The sequence below is a fragment of the Capra hircus genome, chromosome 9 (genome assembly GCF_001704415.2).
Source record: "Capra hircus breed San Clemente chromosome 9, ASM170441v1, whole genome shotgun sequence".
In the NCBI taxonomy this organism is placed as follows: domain Eukaryota; kingdom Metazoa; phylum Chordata; class Mammalia; order Artiodactyla; family Bovidae; genus Capra; species Capra hircus.
Window position 1 is genome coordinate 21,606,090 of NC_030816.1, and position 8,714 is coordinate 21,614,803.

Sequence of the window (8,714 nt, forward strand, 5' to 3'; positions counted from 1 at the left end):
CTTCTTAGCAAATGGAATAAAAGTATCCACTACAATGATGACCTTCCCTCTACAAGAGGGTCTTGATCTCCTCAAAGGCCTACCACAAACATATTCTAGCATAAAAAAGTTATTTCTTTTTTTTTAATTTATGGGGGAAGAAGGTGAAAAAAGGATAATAACATGTACTATATTTAGGACTCAAACATGCTAATGATATTGGGCCTTTTCACATGGCGCTAATGGTAAAGAACCCCCACCAATGCAGAAATCATGAGAGACATGGGTTCAGTCCCTGGGTGGGGAAGATCCCTGGAGGAGGGCATGGCCATCTACTCCAGTATTCTTGCCTAGAGAACTCCATGGACAGAGGAGCCTGGAGGAATACAGTCCATGTGGTTGCAAAGAGTTGAGTATGACTGAAGTGATTTAGCATGCATGCAAGTAATATTTAATACACACTGCAACTACAAAATGCTAATCTTTTACTAGTTTCTTTACCCCTTCGGGAAACAAACATTATTGATACAGTAAAACCCCAATCTAAATGCTGTATCTTCCTTTATTCCTTTCCAATCATTTGTTGAAACTGTAATATTGAGTGGAAATCATGTAATTTCTTTCATGGGACAGAGTGTCATCCAAGGCAAGTAGAAATAAATAACAAAATATTCAACTACAAATATTAAGAAATGTATAAACAAATATCTTATTGCTTAATTGCAGAATGTATTTTCATCTATGATCTTCAAATACTTTTTCAGAGATTAAAAGAAACCTTTATAATGAGGTCTTGGGAAGGGCAGTACAACCTCAGTGAAGAACCTTTCCTTCTGGATGACCATCAGATCCCCTCAAGGGAGCACCGTGGGATATTGGACAGGTCAACAAAGCTCACTGAAAACATGTTATTAGCTAATTTGTGGACTAACTTTATAAACCCTAAAGTAGACAGACACACAAATGTTAGGTATTATGATGGTCCTGACTTCATGTAGCAAACCTAGCTAATTTCTTCACACAGTCTTTCCCATAACGAGGCCCCAAACCTCAGAGAAAGGAACTTTAAAAACCTTCCACCCAGCAGGCTCAGGAAGGTGCTAATAATTCCTTCAGTGACAAGGGGTCTATACTGTTTTCTGTCGCAAATTTCCCTTTTGTCCACATTTTCTCTTTTCTATTTTTATAGAACACATCTTACCTGAACACTTTACAAAAGGACACATATCTGTATGGTAACCTTGTAGTACATGATACAAAAATACTCAGATAATCCTATATTTTATTTCTTCCATGAATCCTGCAAACAATTTGGGGATCTCATTTTAGAAGTAGTCAGAAAATTCTATAAAATGTTGCATATCCTATTTCATTTCATACAGGTTATCATTTATTGCAAAATTAAAAAAAAAAAACCTGAAGAAAAGGAAATTCCTGAAAGGTTAAGGTATATTATGTGAAAAATAAAATACTGGGGGAAAAACTCTTTTGAAACTATTTCTCAGTGAGAACGTCCGTTCTCAAATTTAATGTCAACTAAACCATGACTCTCTAAAGCATGACTAATGGAAAAATGTTTAAAAGAACCTTATAACATGGAGATCCCTAGAAACTAAAAGTGTCATTTCCTGATCTAAGGAATTCCAAGTAAATGAGGTTCACCTCCTACTTCTAAGCAATGGATTTGGTTTCAGCCTTCAATGCCCGCCAGCCTGAGCAGAGGTTGATGCCTCAAACAAGCGATGAAAATGAGAAAATTCTGAGGTCACAAACTTAGCTTAGATTCCATCCGCGACAGATCCAGAGCCCATGTGGCATTGCTCACAGAGCTTCCCAGCCTGTGAGTCAAGCACGCCCCACCCCCCTCCCCACCACCAGGGACTGCCTGGGAGTGAGGTTTACCAACAATTCCCCCAAGTGTCGGTGGAGCCCGGCGGCTTTGGAATCCGGCGTCTAGGGAGGCTCGGGACGTGCTTGCCTGGCTTCCACAGTTGCAGAGGCGGGCTGCCAGCACCAGGATCGGCACACCCGACCACCACCACCCCAATTAACAGGGAGACGGAGGGAAAGGAGGGCGCGAAACTGTGCCGACCTACCAGGCAGAGGGAAGCCGGAGCCTCCGGCAGTCCGGGAAATCGCAGCTGGGCCGGCCGAACCCGACGCACCGAAAAGTTATCTCCGAGTTCTTACCGTGCGCCCAGCTCTGCGCTGGGCGCCCAAGGGTTGGAAAGGGACTCAAAGCTGCCCCGCCGCCGGGGAAACTCATGGCTCCAGCTTCACGCCTCGCGCGCCCCCCAGCCGAGCTGGGCTCCGGCGCGCAGATCGCGGCGCTCGGCGCCCGGCGGGGGACGTGGCTCTCCGCTTGCCTCCCGCCGGCTCCCGGCCAACGACCCGCCCGAGACTCCGGAAGAAAGCTGCGCGGCGCGGGGTCCAGACCGACGTGCGGCGCGGGGTCCAGAGCGACGTCCGCCGCGCGCCGCTGCCCACCACTCGCGCGTCCCTCCGCTTACCGCTCCCCGCCGCGGTTTCGTCCTCTCGGGCGTCGCCTCTCCAGCTTGGGCCCAGGCTCCGGAACCCCTTCCCGGCCCCCTTCTCTGCAAGGCGCCCGGGCCCCCGGCGCCCTCGGAGCCGAACCCTCAGCGCGCCAGCCGCGCCATGGGTGCGGGTGGGCGCCGCGCCACAGGATGCGCCGCTGCAGCCTCGGGCGGCGCTACTGCTAGCCGGGCCGGCGCGGGCGGGTGGGTGTGGGCGAAAGGGGAGGAGGGCGGGACGCGGCGGGCGCTGAGGCTCGCTGGAGGGAGGAGGAAACCGCAACGTCACCAGAGCCCCGGGCGGCGAGGATGGGAGGGGGGAACGGGGACCCCTTCCCGCTGCGGGACCCCGACCTCCAGCCCGCCCCGCTTTCTCGCCCTCCTCCTCCTCTCCGAGGACTCGCGGCTGTCGGCCTTCGCCTCCACTCGGGCCCGAATCCACGGACCCCTACCCTGCCAGGCCTCTTTGGCTTCAACTTGCTCTAGTTTCTAATGACCCCACACGCTTTGGGTTCGACTCCAGAATCGCCCCAACCGCAGGGTGCTTTAGGAGGCCTGAGGGGAGGAGCTGATGATGCTTCAAAACAGCTCCGGGAGAGGAAAACGTGGAGAGAACTTTACCACCGGAGACTCTTCCCCCTTCCCCGCGCCTTTTCCAAAATTGTTACTCCTCCGTTTCTCCCGGATTCGGTTTTTACTCTCTTCAGAGAGAAGGGAGGAAATTATCTATTTAGAAGCAGTTCTCGCTTTAACCTTTCGAAGAAAATACAGTAAATCAAAAGCACTGGACTCTACAAACGAAACAGATTGTAATCAAAGGTCAAGGGTCAGGAACAGAACATTCGAAATATACAGCTGACAGGAAGAAATTTAATTTACCCTATCTCCTAGCCTGGGTGGACGAGAAAGAGAAAGAGAGACTGTCATCCGAGTTTTTCAGGTGGACGATCTGCAACCTTAGTAGTCACAGTCTTTAGAGAAGTTTCCTGCATTTTCTTGAAGCAGCCATTGCACACAGTCTGGTTCAAGCTGACCTCAGAAAGGTGTCAGATAAGACCAGAGCCATCACCCCAGGACTAATAACTTCGCCTCCCTCAGTACTGAGTGAAGTGAAGTGAAGCTGCTCAGTCGTGTCCGACTCTCTGCGATCCCGTGGACTGTAGCCTACCAGGCTTCTCCGTCCATGGGATCCTCCAGGCAAGAATACTGGAGTGGGTTACCATTTCCTTCTCCAGGGGATCTTCCCGACCCAGGGATCGAACCCGGGTCTCCGGCATTGGAGGCAGGCGCTTTAACCTCTGTAATTAAACTAACGAAGCTACAAGGTACAGAAGTGACAGGTCTTCATCCATTCGTTAGCCCTAGAGAGGTTTTACCTGAGAGGAGTGCTTTACTCCCTTGCCTCTCCGCTGTTATGACTACTAAAGGACCGCCTCTATCCATTTTCCCGGTCCTTAGAGGCTCTCAAGACCTACAGTTTTCCTCAGGCCACATTAGAAAAAAAAGAAAGAAAGAAAAATGTGGATGTCGACTTTTCTGCTGTTTTTTCCTAGAAATTGCATTTGAAGAGAGATTCCTTACAAAATGGTCAAGAGGGAGTGGTTTTGGTAAATATATTAAATGTTCACTCAAGTACACCATTGATTTGCATAAACTTCCAGATGTTTTAGGGGCGGATGGTGGAGGAAATAAGGGGCTCTAGAATTCAAAACTAGTTTAATCTGGTTTAAATCCTCATTTGAGCGGCTTCCCTGGTGGTCTAGTGGTTAAGAGTGTGCCTGCCAATGCAGGGAACACAGGTTCGATCCCTGGTCCAGGAAGATCCTTGATGCCCCATGGCAACTAAACTCCACAACTACCGAGTGCAACTGACTATTGAGCTGGTGCTCTAAAGCCCATGCTGCGCAACAAGAGAAACCAACCCAGTGAGAAGCCTGCACACTGCAAAGAAGAGTAGCCTCCTGTTCACAGCAACTAGAGAAAGCCCAGGTGCAGCAGCAAAGACTCAGCGAAGCCAAAAATAAATAATAATGATAATCCTCATTTGCAGTTTACTACAAGGGTCCTTGGAAAGCTAACCCCGGAGCCTTGGTTTTCTTAACTATAACATAGAGGTATAATACTTCCATTGAAGAATATCAAATATTTGAGAGTTGCTACTTGCCAGATGCTGTGCTAAGCGAATTACATGTATTGATTCAGCTATTAGAAAAGATTAATTGTGAAAGTGTCTAGCTGTAGTATGTAACCCATAAGTGTTGTTTCTACTTACCTTCCCAAATTTGGAAGAGACCTTAGAAAAAGCATGTGGTTTGATTTGTTTAACCTCCCCATAAGTAGTCATCTAACTCAGTGATTCTCCAACCCAAAACGTTAAATCAGCGGGGGAGATGTGATAAAATAGTTTTTAATGGGGACCCCACACCAGACCAATAAATCAAAATCTCTAAGGCTAACTATGTAAGTATCAGCATTTTAAAATCTCTTCCCTAGTGATCAGAATGTGCAACCAGGATTAAGAAATCTTCAAAGGAGACAGTACCCACTGTCATTTATTACCCTTTGCTCCCAAAACTGGGGGCTGTAAAGTTACAGTTTGGCTGTAAATTGACCTGGAAATCTGCTTCTGAGTAACATCTACCTCTTGCAAACGCCCCCCCGCCCCATATAGTAGGACTCAAAAGATCTGTAATCCTGCTCTCTGGAGTCTTCCAGGATGCTTGTAGCCTTAATTCCATGGGAGAGTGCTTCAGTTTGCCTGGATATCTACCAACTCCATCAGCTTTTCCTCCTCTTTTCGGAAAGCCCTTGGAAGGTGGTTTACTTTGCCATTGCTCATTTCAAAATCTGGCCCCCAAAAATGAAATTCAAGGTTTCATTCAAATAACACAAATGTTTAATGGCTCTGTTCTAATTACCGTATTTTCCCAAGTAAATCCTAGGAACCATTATGGGAGCAATGTCACCCTATTGACTCCTATGCTGTAACCTACTAAAACTCTTAAGCAGAAGATTTTTCATGTCTTCTCCAAAGCACTTCTTCCCAGCCTATTCCCATTATAGTTTTTTCAGCACTTTGCACAAGAAAATTTAATAGAATCACATGTTAAGTTAGGCCCCTTTAGCTTGACATGTTAGGTATCATTGAGGTAATTGAATAATTCTACCTCCCACCTTCCTGCGTTCTGCAAATTTAGTCTGTATGCCATGTCAACATTCAAGTTCTCATTCTCAGATGCCTGCCACTGCTGACCCTGCATTAGCATGCTGTTGAACATGGCTTTTGAGAATGTAAAGCAATGTGGGTATCACTGAGAAGATTAGAAAATAAATATTTACTGAGACTTTTTAATTTGGGTGATTCAGGTGCTCAGGTGGTACTTAGTTCTCTTCTTTTTACCAAACTCTGGCTTTTTCTAAAGAAGTACAATTAGTTAAGAAAGTTTTGAGGACAGGTTCATGGCCCAGGAATTTGATTGCCCAATGTCCGTGTATTGTTACGGTCTGTTGGTTCAAGAAATAGCCTTACTTCTCTCTTCATGCACCCATCCCCTCACAGCCCTGCTGAAAGTAGTTGGGTTTATGCCAGGTTTCCACTAATGTGGAAGACAAACCTTATGGGACTTCATGCTCACATATTTGGGAGGCCATGAGGAATACTCAGGCAGTGTTCTGTAGTAGTAACTCACCCTAAGGCTGAATATTAACATCACCTACTATTTGTTTTAGAGGAGGACCTAAAACACACCAATGCCCAGACTTACTCTCAGAATTCTGATTTAATTCTTTCTAGGATGAAGTCCAGGCATCCCATATTCTTTCTAAGATGCCAGAAGGTTCCAGTATGCTGCCAAAGTTAGAACCAATACTCTGCAACAATGGTTCCCCACCTCGGCTGTACTTTAGAACTACCCGGTGGGGAGCGCTTTTAGAAGTTGTGATGCCCAGACTGTAGCCTGTACCAATCAAAGCATAATAACTCAGTGTTTAAGGCCCTATGACTCCAGTGTAGAGAAAGCTTGAGAACCACTGTTCTACAGGGGTAATGGGCAGTTAATCAAATGAAGCATTAGATTTAAAATATGTTTGTTTGTCATGCTTCTCCTGGTTTAATAATTATATAAAATATTGTGAAGATCAGTTTCATTTATATCAGTTCACTAATATGTTTATTTCTAAACACATTTGTCGGATATGCAGTTTGGGGAAGTGATACTTGATTTCAATACTGGTTGAACTAGTGAAGTCGCTTTCAGATTGCAATGTTCATTTCACATTTCTGCTGCCCAAGTATTATAAATACTGAATTCCAATAGCCAGGCTATTCAGGCTTTTTCTTCTGCTGGTGAGATTAACTGTATGAAGCAATGAAATTCTTGTCTGCTTTTCATGTATCGCATCTTTTAGATGAGGAATAATTAACAGTTTACTGATATTAAAGCTAAGTATGCGATCCATTCTAAAGGAGACCAGCCCTGGGTATTCTTTGGAAGGAATGATGCTGAAGCTGAAACTCCAGTACTTTGGCCACCTCATGCAAAGAGTTGACTCATTGGAAAAGACTCTGATGCTGGGAGGGATTGGGGGCAGGAGGAGAAGGGGACGACAGAGGATGAGATGGCTGGATGGCATTACCGACTCGATGGACGTGAGTTTGAGTGAACTCCAGGAGTTGGTGATGGACAGGGCGGCCTGGTGTGGCACAGTTCATGGGGTTGCAAAGAGTCGGATACGAATGAGCGACTGAACTGAACTGATGTGATCCAATGGTATTTTTCAACATCTTTTTCTAACCTGACTCCAAAGAATACAGATTGTTTCTTCTTCTGTGTTAGTTTTTATTTTAAAATGGTGCAAATTTTGAGTGGCCATTTTTACTCTTTGTGGACAAATGGAAACAAAATTTAAAAACCCAAGTAAAGTTTGACAGAAAAGCAGCATTCCTTAGAGGTGCTTATGATCTATACAATGAAGGTAAAATAAACTTGGAATAATACCCACCCTTTCATCTTACAAAGAAACTGAGGTTAACATAAGGGGTCATTGTTACAGTTCCTGGTGCTAATTACTGATAGGGATGCGAAGAGACTTCAGTCCTCCTGGTTTCTAGCCAAGCTTCATCTCTCCCACTTCTCCATGCTGCGTCATTGACCAAAAAGCACACTTAACTTCTTTCTTTCAAGGTCCTCATATTTCAAATGAACTATGACCCTGCTTATTTAACTTATATGCAGAGTACATCATGAAAAACACTGGGCTGGAAGAAGCATAAGCTGGAATCAAGATTGCCAGGAGAAAGATCAATAACCTCAGATATGCAGATGACACCACCCTTATGGCAGAAAGTGAAGAGGAACTAAAAAGACTCTTGATGAAAGTGAAAGAGGAGAGTGAAAAAGGTGGCTTAAAGCTCAACATTCAGAAAACAAAGATCATGGCCTCTGGTCCCATCACTTCATGGGAAATAGATGGGGAAACAGTGGAAACAGTGGCAGACTTTATTTTGGAGGGCTCCAAAATCACTGCAGATGGTGATTGCAGCCATGAAATTAAAAGACGCTTACTCCTTGGAAGGAAAGTTAGGACCAACCTAGATAGCATATTCAAAAGCAGAAACATTACTTTGCCAACAAAGGTCCATCTAGTCAAGGCTATGGTTTTTCCAGTGGTCATGTATAGATGTGAGAGTTGGACTGTGAAGAAGGCTGAGTGCCGAAGAATTGATGCTTTTGAACTGTGGTGTTGGAGAAGACTCCTGAGAGTCCCTTGGACTGCAAGGAGATCCAACCAGTCCATTTTAAAGGAGATCAGTCCTGGGTGTTCTTTGGAAGGAATGATGCTAAAGCTGAAACTCCAGTACTTTGGCTACCTCATGCGAAGAGTTGACTCATTGGAGAAGACTCTGATGCTAGGAGGGATTAGGGGCAGGAGGAAAAGGGGATGACAGAGGATGAGATGGCTGGATGGCATCACTGACTCGATGGACGTGATTCTGAGTGAACTCCGGGAGTTGGTGATGGACAGGGAGGCCTGGCATGCTGTGGTTCATGGGGTCGCAAAGAGTCGGACACGACTGAGCAACTGAACTGAACTGAACTGAACTGAACTGATGGCAATTTATTTTAAAATGTCAAGATTCATTTTTTCCACTAACAGAATGTCAATGTATAAGGAGAAATAAGCTTTGTTTTAGGGAAAAATCAA

At 45.3% G+C, this 8,714-nt stretch overlaps 1 protein-coding gene across 2 annotated transcripts in view; it reads right to left on the reverse strand.

Annotated features, from left to right (window-relative positions):
- The window catches only part of DSE (dermatan sulfate epimerase), a 74,372-nt gene extending 71,782 nt beyond the window's left edge, over positions 1 to 2,590 (reverse strand). Inside the window, exon 1 of one of the 2 annotated variants that reach the window (XM_018053038.1) lies at positions 2,490 to 2,590. The gene's annotated coding sequence lies outside the window, so the exon portion shown is untranslated. Of the gene's footprint in view, positions 1 to 2,075; positions 2,177 to 2,489 lie in introns of those variants that run through there. The other variant, XM_018053037.1, reaches the window with a different exon arrangement.